We start from the raw sequence: 22,869 nt of genomic DNA, 5'->3' as shown, positions 1-22,869 counted from the left end.
TGTCCCATTTCATGAAATGTTTAAACACAAATTCAATATACTGCAATCCAGGTGCATAATTCGTATCTCATTTACATTTAACTCGGGGAAAATAGTGAATTCCTTGCATGAAGCTTTCATGATTCATCTGCATGCACTGCTAAACAAACGTAAGCTTAATCATTTCAAATAATTGCTAAATTTCTTTTGAGGCCAAATGTTTTAGACTAAACAATAAATAACCAAAAACCAAAACATGTCACAATGATCCCATACCACCTGATAAATCAGAAATGTATTCTGATTAAGTGTGTTGAGTGATTTGAACACAATGCCGCAGAATTGAATAGCTTCATACATGCCTAATAAGCAGTACATTATTAACCTGAGGTTGTTTGATGCCAGTTTCTTGTTCCAGCTAGGCATCTGTCAACACAGTGGTGGGGGAGACCTGGGTGGGCAGCACAGCTTGACAAAACATGATGAAAGAGGCAGAAAGAGACCTAAAAGAAAGAAGGAAAAATTTAGAACACTCATCTGTCGTGCCTACTCTGGGTTGCAGAGTTGAACGTACAGTATGTTCATGGGGTCGAGTGGATTCCAGCCAGACCTCTGATCTCCTGGCTCGCTCCTATTTACCAATTACGATGATTTGATCAAATGAGCTAATAAGCCTTGGATGTCTTTCAGAAACACAGAAAGCATGGGACAGAAATCAGAAGTCAGTAAAAATCAGTCGGACTGTTTGATTTCTATTTACACAGATTTAATGAGGTACCGTAGCCTTGGTCTGTCTTGGTTTGTCTGTCTGTCTATCTGTTATTTAGTAAAGATCAAATTAACAATAAATACTTTTACATTGTTGCAAACAAATGTTTCAAATATACAATAATTAAAGTATTTACACCAATCAGGCATAACGTTATGACCACCTTCCTAATATTGTGTTGATCCCCCTTTTGCTGCCAAAACAGCCCTGACCTGTCAGGCATGGACTCCACTAGACCCCTGAAGGTGTGCTTAGGTAACTGGCACCATGATGTTAGCAGTAGATCCTTTAAGTCCTGTAAGTTGCGAGGTGGGGTCTCCATGGATCGGAGTTGTTTGTTCAGCACATCCCACAGATGCTCGATTGGATTGAGATCTGGGGAATTTGGAGGCCAAGTCAACACCTCAAACTCATTGTTGTGCTTCTCAAACCATTCCTGAACCATTTTTTGCTTTGTGGCAGGGCGCATTATCCTGCTCAAAGAGGCCACAGCCTCCAGGGAATACTGTTTCCATGAAAGGGTGTACATGGTCTGCAACAATGCTTAGGTAGGTGGTACGTGTCAAAGTAACATCCACATGGATTGCAGGACCCAAGGTTTCCCAACAGAACATTGCCCAAAGCATCACACTGCCTCCACTGGCCTGCCTTCTTCCCATAGTGCATCCTGGTGCCATGTGTTCCCCAGGTAAGCAGGAACACACACCCGGCCATCCATGTGGTAAATGTTGTTTGTACGGGAAGAAGGAGGCGGGAACCGGCGAACATTAAACAAACTTTTAATCAAAAATAAAATGGCGGCGACAGCCCCTCACGGTCGACTGCCGCCTACATACAAACAAACACAATGAAAATAAAAAGCTGCAGCCCCTCACGGTCGACTGCAGCAACACATAACAAAACATAAATAAAACTCAACATAAAATCCAGGCCTGGTCCTCTCTCGTCCCTCACTGTTGTCGCTCCTCCTTTATAGTCCCTCACTCCTCCGCAAGGGCCGAGATCGCTGCGGCGCGCAGCTGGCGCTCATCCTCCCTGATGAGCGCCGCCTCGTCCCGCCCTCACGGTCCCTCGGCCTCGCTGCCCGCCACATACCCCCAACGCCCTTCGCAGGCCGGGGGGTACTCCCGAGTCTGCGCTCTACTCCCCCCCCCCCCCCCCCCTCCCCGGGGGGGCCGATCACGGCGGCCGCGGGACCTGGGGGTAAGAACAGCGAGGTGAGAGAACGGAGAGAGGAACCTGAGGAGCGACAGGGACGAGAGAGTGGAGAGAGGAGAAAAGAGAGAAAGAAAAAAAAAAAATTCTGGTCCGGTTCCCAGACACACTGCCGCTCGGTCCTCAGCCAGCCAAGAGGTTCTTCTTCGCGGTGCCATGCGGTGGTACTGGACGGCCGGTGGACGGCTCGACGCTCCTCCGCCCCCTGGCGGCCGGCGGTGGCTCCTCCTGTCGAGGGCAGCCGGCAGCGAGTCCCGCGCGCTCCCTGCCCCTCCCCTACACGGCGGAGGGATACAGGCTTCGGCCCACGGCGAACGCCGGTGACTCCTCCGCGCTCCCTCTAGGACGGCAGCCACCCCACCTCGACCCAGGGGCACGGCAGCGAGCTCTCCGTCCCACCGACCTTCATCCGCTCCAGCACCACCGCTTCGGGCAGCCGCTCGCGGACTTCTCTCCTCCGCGCTGCCCGAACTCCGCGGCACCGCGATCCCCCTCAGCTGCGAGGGCTCTTCGACAGCGCGTCCCTCCTTCCTCCCGGGCTTCGGCACCACTGTAGTAAACGTTGTTTGTACGGGAAGAAGGAGGCGGGAACCGGCGAACATTAAACAAACTTTTAATCAAAAATAAAATGGCGGCGACAGCCCCTCACGGTCGACTGCCGCCTACATACAAACAAACACAATGAAAATAAAAAGCTGCAGCCCCTCACGGTCGACTGCAGCAACACATAACAAAACATAAATAAAACTCAACATAAAATCCAGGCCTGGTCCTCTCTCGTCCCTCACTGTTGTCGCTCCTCCTTTATAGTCCCTCACTCCTCCGCAAGGGCCGAGATCGCTGCGGCGCGCAGCTGGCGCTCATCCTCCCTGATGAGCGCCGCCTCGTCCCGCCCTCACGGTCCCTCGGCCTCGCTGCCCGCCACAATATATAAACATATATGTTCCCTATTAAAGTGAATTAAAGCATTTATTTTCCCATTTTACTTCTGTTATGCTATGTACTATATAAAATGGCATATTCAACAGAAAAAAAAAGTGTAGGGCAGGACTTTATTTTAGCCACTGGCTAATGATAGACACGAACAGTCTATTGACATTCCACTTAAAAAATAAAGGATTTATGGCTTTGGAGTAGGTCTAAAATACCTGAAGAAAGACATCTGTAAGAATTACCGTCTCATTGGCTCAGCTGGAAGAGGCTCTTGGAAGTAAAAAAAAAAAGAATTTTGAAATATTAATGAAATATCTGAAATGTACATCTTCTGATCAGAATACACAGCTAAATTTGGTAGTCAATGATCACGGATGTCAGCCAGAAATTGTTGGAGGCAGACAAAGTCATTACATTTTGATGAAAAATGACAACGACAAGACCAGAAATGTGTATTAAGAACCCGAATTTTCATTTCATGTTGATTTCATGTCTTGAACCTCATCTGTGCATAATTATCTGGGGTAAGATTGGCTAGCTAGCACGTCCAACTCACCACTGGAACTTCATTAAACTACACGTTCTGCTCTCCTTGTTAATGGCATTACAAGCTGAGGGTCAGAATCTCAGGAGAAATGATTCAAAAAGCTTCTGATGTTTCCTCCATAACAGCAGTGACTACACATGAGTGAACAAAATGTATTTCAGGGTCTTGACGTCTTCGTAAGGACGTTCCCGCCTACATTGACCTCCAGTGACAGGAATGTGCTCGAAATATATAACGCAAACACTGTTGCCTCCAGCCAGTTTGAGGCGAAATTTTTTCAACAAGCAAGAGTTTCTTATTTTATCTGACAAAGAAACTACTTCCCCTTTGTTTTTTAACATTAGCGTATGTGTTTTTCTCTCACTCACTGAAGACAAATGAGGTTGAATAATTAAGTGACAAAAAGCAGGTACATTGAGCTACGTTATCCATATGATCAGATTCTTTTCAATTTTGATGTTCGTTGCTTTTAGGCTAGATGACAGCTCATTCATTTCCTCATGATAAAGTTACCTTATCACCGCAGTCACCTAGCTTCCGTAATGTGTCCAGCTATGAAACACGTTCTTTTGGTATGTAGCAATGACAGTCAGAGGTGGTTTGAGACTCATAATTACAACAAGTGCAGTTTTTAACACAGCCATAGAAGGATCATCAGGCTGAAGGCCTGAAGCAAATGTCACGTCTTTCGTTCGTGTTTTGACTAATGCGTGTGGAGAGATTCCACTTGTGCGTGTGAGGAATGGTACCTTGAGTAGGAATGTTATAGCCCCTACTTAATCAACCCCTGATTTCATGAAATATTCATGTTCTACCTGTGGGCTTTCAGCATGCGGATTGTTTTGTTTTGGATATGTGTGTGTCGAAGTGTGGCGTGAGATGCAGGCGGCATGTATAAATCATATATAAGGCTCCAGAACAGGGAGGGAATGATGTCGGATGACATGTTGGAATGTCTGTTGTCCATGAATCAATGCGGTGTCAGTGGTGCCTTTTTTCTGATCCAACACCTCATTGCATTGAGGCTCTGCTGGTTACCCAGCATGCTTTGCAGATGAGGGCAAGTCTGATCTAATTACGTGTTAGGGCTATATTTAATATGTATATTTAAGAGAACCTAACTGCTCGGAAGAGTTTCATGACTGAACTATGTATACAAGTTTCCTAATTAAAGTCCTCCTGTGGTGAAAATCAAGTTTTTAATGTTGTTTATATGTCTATGTGGTGTTTTTAAATACGCTTTGAGACAAACCGTGTGCAAATTCATAAGTCAACACCATTGTTGAGTATTTTCTCCTTAAAACTGCAGTGAACCAAAGACAGTCTCAAAAACACGGTTTGAAATCACTGGTGTTTCTGACATCACAAACTACCTTGTAACCAATCATGTCAACATGCGGGTGGGCTTTAGCATATCATTAACTATTCTCTGAAGCAGGGGAGTCTCAAAGAGAAGCCAGGTTATTCCAGAATATATTTTTCTGTTTATATGAAAAAATGGGTAGATTTAGCAATATAGCGGGTGAATTATGTATTTGATGTATACAGTATATGAACTATATGCCTAAGTTGTTCAAAGCATTTCTAAGGATACTGACTGATACTGAAGGCAGGCTGAGATGGCCAATGGGAATATGGTTTGTGTAACATTAGCAACACATTATTAGCTGTTTAATAACGTAGTCAAGCAAAAGGATAATCGTATTAATTACCATTATGTGTCCGACGTTGTAAAGAGTGCCATTGTGCAGCGTTTACCTCAGTAAGGCCCCTATCAAACAGAATGCATTTTAAACCTGAAAACCGCACTGCCTTTTTTTGGTTGACGTTTTTTAATTTAGAAAAAGCAGTGCTGTTATGTTGCTAGGCAACTCCCAAATCAGCTGTCCTGTCAGTCTAATCAAGGTAACCGTCACCACAACGGAAGGCCCGCCTCTCCATTCATTCGACTGGACAATGGAAAAAAAAACCGCGAGGAGCCAGGGGCGCATAAACAGCGTGCAAAACACTGCTAATAGAAAACTATTTTTAAATAGGCACCTCTCACTGCAAAAAACATTCTGTCTGATACCCCTTTTCCACCAGAATGAACCGGGTGCTAGTTCAAAGTCAGTGCTAGTGCCATTTCGGAGTTGGTTCGACTGACGAGCCTTCTAAAAAACGGTTTGCCTTTCCACGGGCTAGAGAGCCGCCACACAAACAGAGCCAGGTCTTACATCACTGTATACGTCAGCAACGCTAGCGAGGCAGCGGGAAACACAAACACTGAAACAAGATGGATCGGAGCTGCGCAGACCGATCCGCGTATCCTGCATCAAAACACAACGAATCCAACGCATTCGTGCAGCTCACCGGGATTTGTATAGACGGAGATTACAATCGAACCACTATTAGCTCGATTAGCTGAGGCAGCGGCAGTGTTGCCAAGTCTGCGGTTTTCCCGCGGAATTGGGCTACTTCAACACTGTTGCCGTGGGCTGTTTTTCATGTCTGTAGGTTGAAGCGACCCCAATTATGTGATATTTAGCCCCGGGAATGCGAATTTTAGTAGCCAAAAAAAACCAAATTTTGCCAAAAAAACACAAATGTAATTTTTACCGGGGAAGCCCCCCTGAAATGCGATTGGGCTTGTTTTAGGCTAGTTTTGAGTAGCAATTGGGCGGGTTTTGTTGTGAAAACCTGGCAACCCTGGGCAGCGGGAAACACAAACACACCAGGCTTGATCAAGATCATCGGCGCTGCACAGACCGATCCACGTATGATATCAAAAAACCGCATGAGTGAATCAAAAGCAAAAGGAGTCATATTCTCTCGCTGGACTTGTTGTCATACGCCGATCGGTCTGCACAGCACCGCTGCGAACAAGCCTTCCATCAACAATGCAAACGTTGCGTAACTATTGATTAACATGGCTTTACGATCCTACAGCGGCATCATAACACAGCGAAACCACAGCGAATCCAATGCATTCATGCAGTTCGCCGTAATTTGTATAGACGGAGATTACAAAGGAGCAGCAGCTGTTAGCTCCATTAGCTGCTATTTCAAAAATGGCGGATCTCAAGTTTGTGTTCGTCTTGTTGACCCCGCCCCCAGCGCCTGATGTAATCGGTTCTTACTTCTAGCCCAGCAATGTTTTGGTGCTACTTAAGAACCACTTTTCCTGGCTCGGAGCTAGTGCTTTGGGTGTGGAAACACAAAGAACCGATTTGAAACTAGGCTCTGGCTCCGAACTCGCACCAGCACTGCCTTGGTGGAAAAGGGGTAAAAGAACCGATTTTAATCTAGGCTCTGGCTCCGAACCAGCAACAGCACTGCCTTGGTGGAAAAGGGGTATGATTGGGGCCTAAGTTGGCTGACTGTATTTGTGAGCTCGTGCCGTGCGAGTGAGTGGGGGTGGGGCTAATTTGCCTGTTCATGAATCCGCGTATATAAAGGCCTACTAAACGAAGCAAGGGTGTCTTAAAATTCAATTTAATTTACATTCAAGCTATTTTAAGGCATGAATTTTTTTTTTTCTCACAGGATTTTTTTTTTTCTCACAGGATTTTTACATTTTTTTTAAAAATATGTAATTTGGTGATCAAAGATGAATTTTAAGGGATAAAATGATTGACTAGTGAAAGCCAGCAACATTCAGCTCTCCCAAAAGGAAACTGCTGCTGTGTGTGAGGGGTCAAAGAGGACCATGTGATTTTGTTGTCAGTTAGATGGTGACAACTAACAATTCCATTGACTGTCTAATCCAAAACTCTGATCCTGCTGTCTCTGTACACTGTGATTTCTTGGGAAAACATTGTCATTGTGTCTTGTCACGAAATCACTTAACCCTATTGTTATAAAAGATTGAAAAAACGCAGATTCAGTGTCAGGATAACCTGCCATCACTACCCAACAACAGGCAAATCCCAGCTACTCTAGTTTGAACTTGGTTTCTATAATTTTATAATAATTATGAAACCCGATGAACATGCGGTGATAAAGCACCTATGTGATCATCTTATCTTTTCTCACGTGTTGACAACAGCTGCTCGCGCTTCTTAAAGTAATGCATTGTCTGCTGTGATGCTTCATCTATAGGCCACTCTGCACTGGGGTAACTCTCTTTCCAGATGCTACATATAATCTCATGCATGGATTCTTTCAGTCTAAACTGCGAGTGAAAATTTTCCAAAAAGGTATAGCTTAGTAGGTGGTTCAGGTAAATATCATATTTATTTATAGCCATGAAGAGTTCAAAGGTTTCTCTTTTAAAGCTTTGCCATTTTGACCGTACTACCAACCAAATAATCATTCTGATAGAAGAAAGTGCCAGGTACAAAGAACATAACAGGAGAACTTTCCAAAGTAGTTTCAAAATGTCAAATCCATATCATATCAGACATAAATAAAAAGTCTCTCATAATAATGCAGTCAACAGCCCACCTTATATACACACACACACTATGGTGTGACATTTTTACCATAAAAGCCACCCCTTTTTCATCAAGTTACCTTTAAATGGGGCAACACGCTGAAACTATAAAGACTAGATAAAAATAGGTATAGGCCCAAAATCACATACAAAGCCATAAAAGGCCTCAGGAAAAGCCCAGGATCAGTATTCATTTAAAACACAGAAGGGAAGAAATGCTTGCTAAGAAATGAACAAGCAGATCTCTGGCCATATGGGCGGCAGAGGGAGTGAACATAGCTTGAGGCTGTTGCTCTGCATGCCTCTATCATTCTCCCCCTATTTATGTTGACGCTCCACTGGAGTTTTGTGCTTGGGCAATTTTTGCATAATTTTGGATGGCAAACCATTAAGGCTTTTTGTTTATTTCAATATACTGAACTTCTGAGAAAAGAATGGAAATGTAATCAAGGAGTTGGATGAGCTTCAGAAAGCTCAGATCGGAGACTTGATTCTTTTCATTGTGTGCCAAAGGTTTCCCAAATCTATTGTGCTTGTATGACAATGAACATTATTATGGTTTATTTGTGGTGATACTCTGTAATGAAGTCATCCTGCATATTAATCAGTGTCAGAAATGGACTTGGCGATTAGGGCTGAAATTGATTTTCACCTTTTACCTTTATGTGACACACATTCATCCATTCCTTAAGAAATAGCTTTTTAAATGTTTTTGAAAGATGCCTTTTTTCAAGATTCTTTGATGAACAGGATGTTCAAAAGAACAGCATTTATCATCATAAATGTCTTTACTGTCACTTTTAAAAGAACACTATTAATTCCTTTAATAAAAATAGGATCTTACTGACCAGTAACTTTTGAATGGTAGTATATGTCAAACATTTCCATTGAATCAGTTAATTCAAACAGACACTATGGTTGCTTAACCCATGGCAAGAAATATATCAAACCACAGGAGAACTTTTGCTCCCATATCTGAAATATTTGAGGCATTTTTATCACTCTCAGTGGCATTTTTGCCCCGAGCCCTGGTTAATTTCTGACCTTAATATTATTGCAATAATTTCCTATGTTATCAGGCCTGCCACTAGGAGGCTAATGGTCGACTCCATTAATGTGGCACTGTTTTGTCTTCGGGCCAAAGAGCCCAAAATCTCCACATAAAAATCTGCCATTTGATGTGAGCAGACAAATAGAGTTTAAATATAGAACAGATCATGTTGATGTGCTGTCATTTTTAATACATGAGGCTTTTTCCTTCAATTAAGCGATTCACCCGAAAATAAAAATTCTGTCATCGTTTCCTCTCCCTCATGTCGTATTCTGTATTCTTTCTTCTGCAGAACACAAAAGACGATATTTTGAAAAACACGGAAACATAGATATGAATAGTTGTACAGTAAGTTGTTTTATGATAAAATAGGCCTACTTTATGAACTGTAATTCTGGCAAGTACACAGGACAGTTTTATATTATATTATTATATATTATATTGTGCTGTGAGAGGGCAAATTTGTCCCATAAAATGACTTCCAAGGCCTATCAAATCTGTGGAAAATCCTTTATTGTACTTGATCTCATTTCAACAAGATGGATATTACATTTAGCTCAAGCACTTCGCTAAATGCTCACATTAAAATAATTTGAAACAAACCATGACCTGAAATAGCATTTTATTCAAAGGCACTGAAGGACAATTTGATTTGTTCTCATTAAACCTCCCAGAAATATCTAGCATCTGTGTGAGGTGATCAAACAGTTGAGGAGACATTTTCGATGGTTAACTATTAACTGAATGAATGTCTTGAAAAAGATGTTAGACTCCCATCTGGACATTGAAGGTGTCTGTTTTTCTCTCTTGCCTTCATTAGAAGGGATGAATATCTATTCACCGTGCCTGCTTTTGCCAGATATTGTGCGAGTGGGAGCTGTGCGTGTCTGGAGGGATTATCTCCTCTGTATTTTCAGCTAATAAAAACAGCTTTACATGCTCTCACAACTGTGTGCACACAAAACAAGTTATAATTTAAAGGTTCCAGGTAAACATATTTTTCATTTTGATTACACTACAACAATGCAGTGTATTGCTAGGCTTTATGAAAAAGAAATGTAAATTTGAAGGCAGATATTTTTCTTGCTATAATTTCCGGAATATATTTTTAACAGGTTGAAGGAGGTCATCAATCAGAGAGACAAAGAAAAACATATTTGCACATTTTACACAAGAGAGCACAAAACATTGAGTTGTTTGTATGCATATTTAATCTAATTAGATGATACGCTTTTTAATTTAAATGAATCACAATCATGAAAATGAAGATGATACAAAAGACATTACATTATTGTGGCAGATGATAAAGCATTGAATAAATAATACAAAAGTCAATGTATTATTTCATATCAATGAAATTAAGCTTATCACAGTCCACAGCAATCCATTTTATAATTCTAAATATTATAATTATCAATCTAAAATAATAACAATTATCAATGCTAATTATGTCATTTACGCACCATGATGTTGTTCCAAATCTCTTTCTTTTGTGGAACATAATTTTTTTCTCACAGATGCCATGGCAAGCCAAGTCAGAAAGAGTTAATTAAAAAATATATATCTCGTCCATTTGTATGTATGCTATATTGCCAAACGTTTTGGGACACCTGCCTTTACATGCACATGAATTTTAATGACATAATTCTTAATCCGTAGGGTTTTATATGGAGTTGGCCCACTCTTTGCAGCTATAACAGCTCTAACTCTTCTGGGAAGGCTTTCCACAAGGTTTAGAAGTGTGTTTATGGGTATTTTTGACCATTCTTCTAGAAGCGCATTTGTGAGGTCAGGCACTGATGTTGGACGAGAAGGCCTGGCTCACAGTCTCTGCTCTAATTCATCCCAAAGGTGTTCTATTGGGTTGAGGTCAGGACTCTGTGCAGGCCAGTCAGGTTCCTCCACACCAAACTCGCTTATCCATGTCTTTATGGACCTTGCTTTGTGCACTGGTGCGCAGTCATGTTGGAACAGGAGGGGCGATCCCCAAAATTTTCCCACAAAGTTGGGAGCATGAAATTGTCCTAAATGTCTTGGTATGCTGAAGCAGGAAGTGTTCCTTTCACTGGAACTAAGGGGCCAAGCCCAACCCCTGAAAAACAACCCCACACCATAACCCCCCCTCCACCAAACTTTACACTTGGCACAATGCAGTCAGGCAAATACTGTTCTCCCGACAACCGCCAAACCCAGACTCATCCATCGGATTGCCAGACAGAGAAGTGTGATTCGTCACTCCAGAGAACACGTCTCCACTGCCCTAGAGTCCACTGGTGGCGTGCTTTACACCACTGCCTCCAACGCTTTGCATTGCACTTGGTGATGTAAGGCTTGGATACAGCTGCTTGGCCATGGAAACCCATTCCGTGAAGCTCTTTACACACTGTTCTTGAGCTAATCTGAAGGCCACACAAAGTTTGGAGCAGTCTGCATGCCTAGGTGCTTGATTTTATACACATGTGGCCATGGAAGTGATTGGAACACCTGAATTTAATGATTTGGAGGGGTGTCGTTTGGCAATATAGTGTATGCGTGAAAGCTTCCTTTATTCTGTGCTGCCTGCTAAATGTGTGTAAATGTAATTGTGTAATTTGAGAATTTTTTTATACGTTTTTAAAAATTAATTATACTAAATTGACATGCAAAAATTAATATTAAACATGTTGCAATGCACAAAAGTCCCGTTCAGTCCATTTTATAATTCCTGACATACCTTCAATTCATTGAGCAGCAGGTTTCGATTTCTGTCTTGTCTTGCCAGGAATTCCTCCACAGACTAGAAGAGCTGCAGAAAGACAAGAGGGCTCAGACAATCCCAAAGTGAAGCCTCGATTCCTCCCAGTGCAGATGTTGCCGTGATCAACATCTGGATGCATTTGGCTTGCTTTCATATCCTGCCATATCAAATGATATACATTAAATGTTTCTTGTATAGGATATTTGTTCCTCCTTAATGAAATGCACATTACCAGTAACCAAATAAATGTGTGCTACACAGTTAGGCAGGAAATCATGTGATGTAACTTTTCTAGTCCACAAGCACAGCATTGTAAATTGTGGTATGCGAGTGACAATGTTGCTGTCACATTAACACCAGAATCGAAAGGTCAATTCAGCAATTAGGCCTTGTGAACACTGACGTTTGTGATTGTAGTGGTTGATATTTAGACTTTGATAAGACAAGACATTCAAGGGATTGCAAAGTTACAGTATCTCAATGGAGCTCTGGCCTAAAGCGATATGGTTATACAAAAAACGTTTTTTTTTGTGTTGCCCACAAAAGTATTGCGCTCCCTTGTTCGCAAATTGCTTGTGATGGAAATAATATGAGATGGGAATAAAAACAATATTTCAATGTTTCTTTGGTGAATGCAACGCTTTTGCAAGAGGACACTACTATCTCACAGACACGGCATCCTAAATCAACCCGTCTCTGGCGTGACTCTGATCTTTCGAATATTGTAATTTAATAATTGTTTAATCGACACGTCATCCTCAATAAACCGTCTCCGGCGTGACGAATCTAATCTTTCGAATATTGCAATTTAATAATTGTTTAATCGACACGTCATCCTCAATAAACCGTCTCCGGCGTTATGACTCCGATCTTTCGAATATTGTAATTTAATAATTGTTTAATCAACACGTCATCCTCAATAAACCGTCTCCGGCGTTATGACTCCGATCTTTTGAATATTGCAATTTAATAATTGTTTAATCGACACGTCATCCTCAATAAACCGTCTCCGGCGTGATGACTCCGATCTTTCGAATATTGCAATTTAATAATTGTTTAATCGACACGTCATCCTCAATAAACCGTCTCCGGCGTTATGACTCCGATCTTTCGAATATTGCAATTTAATAATTGTTTAATCGACACGTCATCCTCAATAAACCGTCTCCGGCGTTATGACTCTGATCTTTCGAATATTCCTATTTAATAATTGTTTAATCGACACGTCATCCTCAATAAACCGTCTCCAGCGTTATGACTCTGATCTTTCGAATATTCCTATTTAATAATTGTTTAATCGACACGTCATCCTCAATAAACCGTCTCCAGCGTTATGACTCTGATCTTTCGAATATTCCTATTTAATAATTGTTTAATCGATTCGTCATCCTCAATAAACCTGTCTCCGCCGTGATGACGATCTTTAGAATATTCCGATCTATTATGACCCCTGACCTGTAAAGTAGCCAGAATAATAATCATACGCTGTTTGTTAATTGGCCGGAGGAGAACTGGCACCCCGACTGAGCCTGGTTTCTCCCAAGGTTTATTTTTCTCCATTAGGCCACCTGATGGAGTTTTGGTTCCTTGCCACTGTTGCCTTTGGCTTGGTCAGTTGGGGACACAAAATTTTCAATTAAATATCCAAATGAATCTAATTAGTAAACTAAATTAACTTTATAAATTAAATTACTGATCTAAAAAACCCACATTGTCACTGTATGATAATTGAAATGAGCTGATGACATCACCGTTTTCTCCGGAGCGGCTGTACGGCCAAATAAAATTCTGTTGCGTTATTTTCCTGTTTAACACTCTGAAGCTGTTTTGAAACAATCTGCATTGTAAAAAGCGCTTTATAAATAAAGTTGACTTTTTTGAAAAAAAATTTTTTAATGCTAAATGCTGTTCTTTTGAACTTTCTATTCATCAAAGTATCCTAAAAAACATGGTTTACACCAAAATATCAGGCAGCACAACTGTTTTCAACATTGATAATAAGAAATGTTTCTTGAGCACCAAATTAGCATATTAGAATGTTTTCTGAAGGATCATGTGACACTGAAGACTGGAGTAATGATGCTGAAAATTCAGCTTTGCCATCACAGGAATACATTTAAGTTAAAGATATATTAACATAGAATATTATGACAGAATTTTACTGTTTACACTGTATTTTTTATCAAATAAATGCAGCCTTGGTGAGCATAAGAGACTTCATTAAAAAACAAATCAAAATGTTTTTGAAAGGATGCTGGCCAATATTACTCACATTTCACTCATCACTAGAAGGTCAAGTTTAGTGCACTGCATTATGGGATAATGTGCTCACTTACTGTATATTCTCCAGCCCTGGTTTAGGGTGGAGTGAATAAAAATCAAAAGCACCTACCTCATTGCACAGAGCTTACGTTGTGGCATTTTTGTCGTCTAGATGTTTATTCATGGAAGCAAACAGGTGGAGGTCTTAATGGATAGGGTAATTGACCTCCATCTCCCCCACCTCACAGCTTAATATCCTCCATCTGGCAACAAGCACAGTCTCATTCTCTCACCTTTTCATTAAATTCTCATTAAAACAGTTGCTGTGCACAACAATTGCACAAAAAAGGGCTGGAATGTTCATGAAAGGTAGAAAGAGTCAATATAATTAAAATATATTTTTGTCAAAAATGGGCCTGAGAGCAATAAGTAAAACAAACTTGCCAGTTACATAGAGGTTTCATGCTGTATACCTTCAAGGCACGAGTTCTCCGCTCTCTGTGGGAAAACAGGGGCTTTGTGTTTATGTGTCTTGGCCGGTCAGCCTTTTGATTGATTATTATTTGGGTTTTATCCAGAGGTGAGGGCCGTTCACGGGCTCTGATGTGTCTTTAATGATGAAAGCTGTGTCTGAAGGTCTGTGAGTCTGTGAGCCTGCAGGGCCGCAGTCTCTGTTGCTTTTTCCATCTTAGTCATACCTTCATTTTGAAAGTATCGTATTTTTCAGCTACAAAAAGGGGCGCTGGAAGCAGTCTCCACCCGATGGGGCAGACTGCAACAAAAACAATGTACAATATTGTCAGACCTTGGTGTGTTCACAGACCGTCAGGAATGGCACATTTCATTAATTTATAGTGATTGTGGAGCATGTTTATCTGGCAAAAAAGAAAGGCGTCTCTCTTGAGTTGAGCCAACCATCACAATAGGAGATCACGGAACGTTTGGATATTTCTCTGTGGAATTCTGCCGCTCTAATATCCTACAGCCAACGCCTCTTCTGCAGCTGCAAAGAAGAACATCATTTGAGCTCCAGATGCACAATGACACGCTGAAATACACAGTGATAAGTTGTGAGGCAATGTGACCGTAGTACTCCTTTGTGGATGCAGTGAACGAACCCCATGCAGGAGAGAAGAAACATTGAGAGGTTAGAAACAGTGGGTCATTGTGAATTTACAGGCTGATAATAGAACACTGCACTGTGATTTGACAGCTGAACAACCCTCTCTGATGCAAGCAAAAATTGGCTGCAAAGATACATGAGCAATTGCAACGTCTGCTGTCATAACTTGGATTGCAGTCTAGGACACAGAGAGCCTTAGTTGCTGTTTTCGTTGAGTGAGTTCATCATTCAAACAACAAAATAACTTTAAAAACCTAGAGAGATGACTAACAGCCTGCAGAGAGAGCATAACTGAAATGGAACCTTATAAGTAGGGGTTTGGGAATAGTAAAGAACGTAACAATTCCTTAAAGGTTCCAATAATGCTTATTCAAGTACATTTAAGGTATAAATATTTGGAGAAGAAAAGAATGCAAAGAATTACTACACTGGTTGTGCTGGACGTTTCTGATCCACTAAAGAGAGGCGCAAAAATTTTTGTGACACCTGCCTTTACATGCACATGAATTTTAATGACATCCGATTCTTAATCCGTAGGGTTTTATATGGAGTTGGCCCACTCTTTGCACAGCTTCAACTCTTCTGGGAAGGCTTTCCACAAGGTTTAGGAGTGTGTATGTGGGAATTTTTGACCATTCTTAAAGAAGCGCATTTGTGAGGCACTTTTGTTGGACGAGAAGGCCTGGCTCGCAGTCTCCGCTGTAATTCATCCCATAGGTGTCCGACCGTGTTGAGGCCAGTCAAGTTCCTTTGGCCATCCCCAAACTGTTCCCACAAAGTTGGGATCATGAAATTGTCCAAAATGTCTTCCTTTCGAATTCCTGAATTCCTTTCACTGGAACTAAGGGGCCAAGCCCAACCCCTAAAAAAACAACCCGCACCATAATCCTCCCTCCACCAAACTTTACACTTGCCACAATGCAGTCAGGCAAGTACCGTTCTCCTGGCAACCGCCAAGCCAAGACTCATCCATAGGATTGCCAGACAGAGAAGTGTGATTCGTCACTCTGGAGAACACGTCTCCACTGCTCTAGAGTCCAGTGGCGGCGTGCTTTACACCACTGCCTCCGACGCTTTGCATTGCACTTTGTGTTGTAAGGCTTGGATGCAGCTCATCAGCCATGGAAACCCGAATGGACTTTCACAAATGGACTTTGGAATTGCACAGGTGGCAACCTATCACAGTACCACACTTGAATTTACTGAGCTCCGGAGAGTGACCCATTCTTTCACAATTGCTTCTGTAGAAGCGTCTGCATGCCTATGTGCTTGATTTTATACACCTGTGGCCATGGAAGTGATTGGAACACCTGAATCCAATAATTTGGAGGGGTGTCCCAATACTTTTGGCAATATGTATAGATTACGTTAGTTGTTCTGTATGCTTCTGATTTGCCAAAACAACCAGACTAATTAGAATAATGTGTAATCGGACAACACTTGTTGCATTTGTATCTGTTTGATTCACAAAAACAACCAGCTCATAAGAGTTAAGCTCATGCGGGAATTGGACTATGATCACGTTCGCTTTAGTAGCTGTGTTCCAGCCCATTTTACGATACTCCTTTTGTATAGGACAGTTTTTTTATGTGGATTATTGCAGCATTTATTATAAATGATTTATCCTTGCACATCATTATTTTTAATGGGTTAGTTCACCCCAAAATTTCATTAATTAAAGAGTCATTAATTACTCACCCTCATGTCATTTCAAACCTGTAAAATCTTCTTTCATCTTCAGAACACAAATGAAGATATTTTTGATGAAATCCGAGAGCTTTCTGACCCCACATAGATTGCAACGAATTTTAATTTTTGGGTTAACCAACCCTTTAAATTCATGTATCCTCACAATCTGTAGGGGCTGTTTATATCGTTTTCAACTAAAAACAGAAACTTTTTATTTGTGGCTTTTCATTTACACAACAATGGCATTTTGGGGGGGCTGAAAGCTCAAACTTTTGAAAATGGGTTTCAAAGACAAAGTGCAAGTTTTTGAAAACGATACCGTTATTGTCTCCATGTAAGCTACAAAATCGCAAATTTGCGACAACGGTGATGTCATGCACATGCATAGTTTTTCTTTACAAAGTGACATCGCCAACTACTACGTGAAAAACGTAGAGGAAAAACATTTCCGTTTTTAGTACATTGTTGTCATGTAAACGTACCCTTAATCAAAATAACTTTCCATCTCTCTCTTTTCTGATGGCATGGTTTTTGTTTTGGTGCGAGGGGAACAACCTGTCACTCACATGAGTTCACAGCAATAGCAAACCACAGTTCTCAATTCCCACTTGGATATGTCACCCTAGGTAGGAAAAGACTATAGCAAATTGTGTTTCATGCCGACTTTGGTTGATGTTCGGTTTTGCTCATTTAAAAGTGGTTCTTGGTTTCCAACTCTTCCCAAATTCTGCACATCTCTGTTACATCCTTATAAAAACACACTCATGCCCATGACTCGAGTGATTTTTGGTCTCTGGAAAGTCCCTCAGCTCTGCCCTCCAACAAGTGCATTACTGGCCTGAGGAGATAAACCGATCTTCAATCTGCCCATATGGAGCAACTGCTCACAGAAGCATGTGCTGCGTGGGACTGTGGTCCACATACACACACACACGCCTCCTGCAGCCACCTGCTGGTCCGCTGTTCATATTGCAGTCCTGATGAATAATGCATGTCCATCTGGAGACAACTAACTACAATAACAAAACAGGCAAAAACAAGTAAACTGATACTGTACACTGTCATTCACAATTAAAAGTAAAAATACAGCTGCATCATCCCATTTTGAGCATAGATGGCAGGTTTCAAATCTTACAAGTTCCTGTGTCAGAAGGGCAACTGCTATTGAGATGATTGGATGGGAATGCTAACTGTATTATTGACCGACTGGTCATATTTTACTTAAACACTTTTTTTATGATAGAGCTAGTTTATTGAAGACACACGCGTCTACACACTCACACAAAGGGTAAATAAATTGTGCTGCTTCTTTTGACAAAAAGTTTTTGCTTTGAAATTTTAGGAGTCCGTGGCCTTTTCCAGTAGCTGCTTATGCCTCATGAATGCAAAACAGTCAATCCTTAGCAGACCAGGGACTTAAACATTAAAAAAGTGAGTCACATGATGATTTGATCCTGATTTTCTCCTTCGCAAGTTCTATTCCCCACACTTTTTGAGAGCTAAGTGGATACATAGAGAGTTCAAGAGACAATGAAGACAGAAACAGAACTCACCATTATTGTCTTGCTAATGGAAAGGGTCACCGTGGGAAAGCGCTGTGGTGGTGTTGAGAAACAAGGACCAGGGTTTCCTTTCAAGAGGATTTCTCTGATCTGCTGCTTTTGTCATCCCTCTTTGAAATGAATATACTGTATATATAGCATAGGCATAATATACAATTCTGCCATAGCTTGCACCCTGCTGAGTAGACTGGTTTAAACCAGCTTAGGTTGGTTTTCTGGTCTCCCAGAATGGCCACCCTGGTGTTCAGCTGGTTTCTTGTCAGCTAAAAAGTGTCCAAAACCCCTTTAAAGCCATCAAGCTACACTGACCTTGCCTGACCATTAAGAACTAGTCTGAAGGCCAGCTAGGCCCAGAAAACCACCTGCAATTGGATTTCATAGAATAGTTCAGGTTAGTGTTTGAACCTTAAAGGGATAGTTCACCCATAAATGAAAATTACCCCATGATTTACTCACCCTCTAGTCATCCGAGGTGTCTATGACATTCTTCTTTCAGACAGATAAAATCTGAGTTATATTAAAAATGTTCTGGCTAATCCAAGCTTTATAATAGCAGTAATAGTTGCTCTGTTTTTTAAGTCCGTAAAGAATGCATCTGTCCGTCAAATAACGTTCTCCACGCAGCTCCGGGGTGTTAATAAAGGCCTTCTGAAGCGAATCGATGCATTTGTGTAAGAAAAATATCCATATTAAAAAATTTATTTAAAAAAAATTATACGGCTCGCGCCATCACTTCCGGCGAATAAGGTCAAAATACATGCAAAATACCGGCACGATCATAGATATATACATAGATTCTTCATTAGTGCCTGCACGGATCGGTCGAATGAGGCATCTACGTATTTATATATTTTATCGCGCCAGTATTTTGACCTTATTTGCCAGAAGTTACGGCGCTGGGAATACTAGATGACATTAGTCTGATAAGAGGTAAAAAAATTACATAAATACTGTTCGGTTTTTCACAGAAACCGATCACTTCGTGTCTTAAGACATCAATGTGTCGCCACGAGCCGCATGGTTTAATAAGGATTCGTATTTCTGTGTGTTTTTACTCTCATTGCTCTCATACTCTAAAATATCCCCATTGACATGCATTATACAACTATCACACTGCAACGGTTGGAGTTAAAAATCTTCATTTGTGTTCTACTGAAGAAACAAAGACACCTACATCTTGGATTCCTTGGGGGTAAGCAGATAAACATAATTTTGTTTTTGGGTGAACTATCCCTTTAATAGGAACCAAATATTTAAAGGGGCCTCTGACAAGCAGGGTGGGCGAGAGCCGTGAGAGAGTGGCGCAAGGCCGGTGCGTGATTGAAGATGAGCGCCAGCTGTGCGTCACTCCAGTCTCGAGTCCTCTCATGGAGGAGCTGGGAAGCATTAAAGGCGTAGCGACGACAGTGAAGGACAAGAGAGGAACAGGCCTGGATTTAACGTTGTGTTTTGTTTATGTTTTATTATTTGTATGCGCGGCAGACGTCCGTGAGGAGGCTGCCGTTTTACTTTTTAATTTTGTGTTTATTTTAGATTCAAGTTTGTTAACGTTCGCCGGTTCCCGCCTCCTTCCCATATTAACATACTTCATTACATTGCCATAATGTAGCATTTCTCAAGTATAGGCCTAATGTGTATCTATTGGTACAAAAAAGTCATGATCTAGTCATTAACATTCAATTCTGACTTTTTTTTTTTTTTTTTACATACATGTATACAGTAAAGGTGTCTAAGGCTACTGTACCTTTAAGACACCTACATATACATATATATATTGGCAAATCTCTGCATACCAGCATAATTCACACTGTCCCTTTAAAAGCACTTTAGAATCAGATTTCTCTTGTGCTTTATAATGGGCACTTTATTAAAAGAGAGTGCATAGATTGAGGATGCTTGCATCAGAAAATTCTAAAATAATATCGCATATCCAGCATGCTTGAAATCTCCAGCACTCAGTATACTTCACTTGCCTTTCAATGATACATTATGAGGAGAGGGGGAGACTGTTAACTAAAAGGCATTTGATTACAGTCTAAAATGAGCAGCTGTTGAGAGCTCCTCCAGCAGAGAAAGACAGGAACACTTTCATATAACTTTGCACATCTTTCTAAGGTTTTTGTCCTTGGGCCATGCAGTGCAATGTGTAGAGTCTATGAGGTGGGACTTTTTTATTATATAGAATTAATAAAAAGTGAATTTAAAAGGCACTAATTGTTGTATTGAGACAGCATGCAGCATTTATCGATTTTGTAGGATTCACAATAAGGCACTAAATCTAAATGCTCTGTCAACCAATTGAATCAATTTTGGATCCAAGGTATTAAAAAGTTAAGAAGTGGAAATTATAATGTCAGGTATGTTCAAATCACATTGGTCAAAGAAAGACAAAAAATACAGCAAGATTTTTAACCCAGGAGTTCGGTGAGGCCATGCAGACTTGTTGCCGGTGCATGTTGGACTCCGGCAGGGCCACACTTTGTCACCGGTTCTGTTCATAATTTTTTTGGACAGAATTTCTAGGCGCAGCCAAGGGCTGGAGAGTGTCCGGTTTGGGGACCACGCGATTTCGTCGCTGCTTTTTGCGGATGATGTTGTCGTGTTGGCCTCCTCAGACCAGGACCTTCAGCGTGCACTGGGACGGTTTGCAGCCGAGTGTTAAGTGGCTGGGATGAGAATCAGCCCCTCCAAGTCCGAGGCCATGGTTCTCAGTCGGAAAAGGGTGGCTTGCCCTCTTCAGGTTGGTGGAGAGTTCCTGCCTCAAGTGGAGGAGTTCAGGTATCTTGGGGTCTTGTTCACGAGTGAGGGAAGGATGGAACGGGAGATTGACAGACGGATCGGTGCAGCTTCTGCAGTAATGCGGTCGATGTACCGGTCTGTCATGGTGAAGAAGGAGCTGAGCTGTAAGGTGAAACTCTCGATTTACCGGTCAATCTACATTCCTACTCTCACCTATGGTCATGAGCTATGGGTCATGACCGAAAGTACAAGATCCCGGATACAGGTGGCCGAAATGAGCTTTCTCCGCAGGGTGGCTGGGCGCTCCCTTAGCTCAGTCACTCGGGAGGAGCTCAGAGTAGAGCCGTTGCTCCTCCACATCGAGAGGAGCCAGCTGAGGTTGCTCGGGCATCTATTTCGGATGCCTCCTGGACACCCTCCCAGGGAGGTGTTCTGGGCACGTCCCACCGGGAGGAGGCCCCGGGGAAGACCTAGGACACGCCGGAGGGACACACTTAGGGTTCCCCCGGAAGAGCTGGAGGAAGTGGCTAGGGAGAGGGAAATCTGGGCGTCTCTGCTTAGACTGTTGCCCCCGCGACCCGGCCCCGGATAAGCGGAAGATGATGGATGGATGGATTTTTAACCCTACTTCTACAAAATTATGAATAAAGCATTGTTTTTATTATGGAGGTGCTGTAAACCTAATCTTTATACACCGATCGGGCATAACATTATGACCTAATATTGTGTTCATCCCCCTTTTGCTGCCTAAAACAGCCCTGACCCGTCGAGGCCTCGTGATTCATCAGACCAGTCCACCTTCTTCCATTGCTCCGTGGTCCAGTTCTGATGTTAAAGTGCCCACTATTGATGCTTTCGGTGGTGGACACCCTGACAGGTCTGCGGCTATGCAGCCCCATACGCAACAGAACCAGCATTAACTTCTTGAGCAATTTGAGCTACACTAGCTCGTCTGTTTGATCCGACCATACGGGCCAGCCTTCGCTCACCACGTGCATTAATGAGACTTGGCCGCCCATGATCCGGTCGCCGGTTCACCACTGTTCCTTCCTTGGAGCACTTTTGATAGATACTGACCACTGCAGACCGGGAACACCCCACAAGAGCTGCAGTTTTGGAGATGCATCTGACCCAGTCGTCTAGCCATCAAAATTTGGCCCTTGTGAAACTCGCTCAAATCCTTACGCTTGCCCATTTGTCCTGCTTCTAACACATCAACTTTGAGAACAAAATGTTCACTTTTTGCCTAATATATCCCACCTACTGTACTTGAACTTTTTTATCTTGTAGCTAGGCTAGTTTAGAAGCTGCGTCTTCAAAATGGCTGGACAAAAAAATAGGGTATGAATTTATAGTTGGCCCTGAAGCAACCTTTATATCAACAAAATATCTGATGTCAGAATTACAACAGCATGACAACACCTTCAAAACAAATCACCACTTGGAAGCGTATGTCCATTAGTCATCTAAAGGCATTCAGGATCCTGGTTTACTAGATGTTGCTCTGCTTCCATTTCACATGTCAAACAAGTCAAAATGATGTACTATCAATGAACCAGCGTTATGTCAGCAACATTAGCAAAAAGCTATGGCACGTCCAGATCTGGTGACATTCAAACAAGAGAAACTTCAGTAAAAACTCACAAGGTACACGTCATCGTTGGCCAACAGGAAAGGATTTTAATAGCTCTCACAGACTGAAACTTCTGCACTCCAGGTCTCATCCAGGTGCCACTTATCAAGGGTGATGGACTGTCTTTTGAAAGCTGATGTGTGAGAGCTGGCCTCAAGCCCGGTTAGAAGACCCAGCTGTTCCAATCACTTTGACATCAATCTGCAACAACCAACC

The sequence above is a fragment of the Gobio gobio genome, assembly GCF_949357685.1.
Source record: "Gobio gobio genome assembly, chromosome: 19".
Taxonomy (NCBI): Eukaryota; Metazoa; Chordata; class Actinopteri; order Cypriniformes; family Gobionidae; genus Gobio; species Gobio gobio.
The sequence above is the reverse complement of the archived record's forward strand: the minus strand, read 5'-3'. Positions refer to the sequence as shown.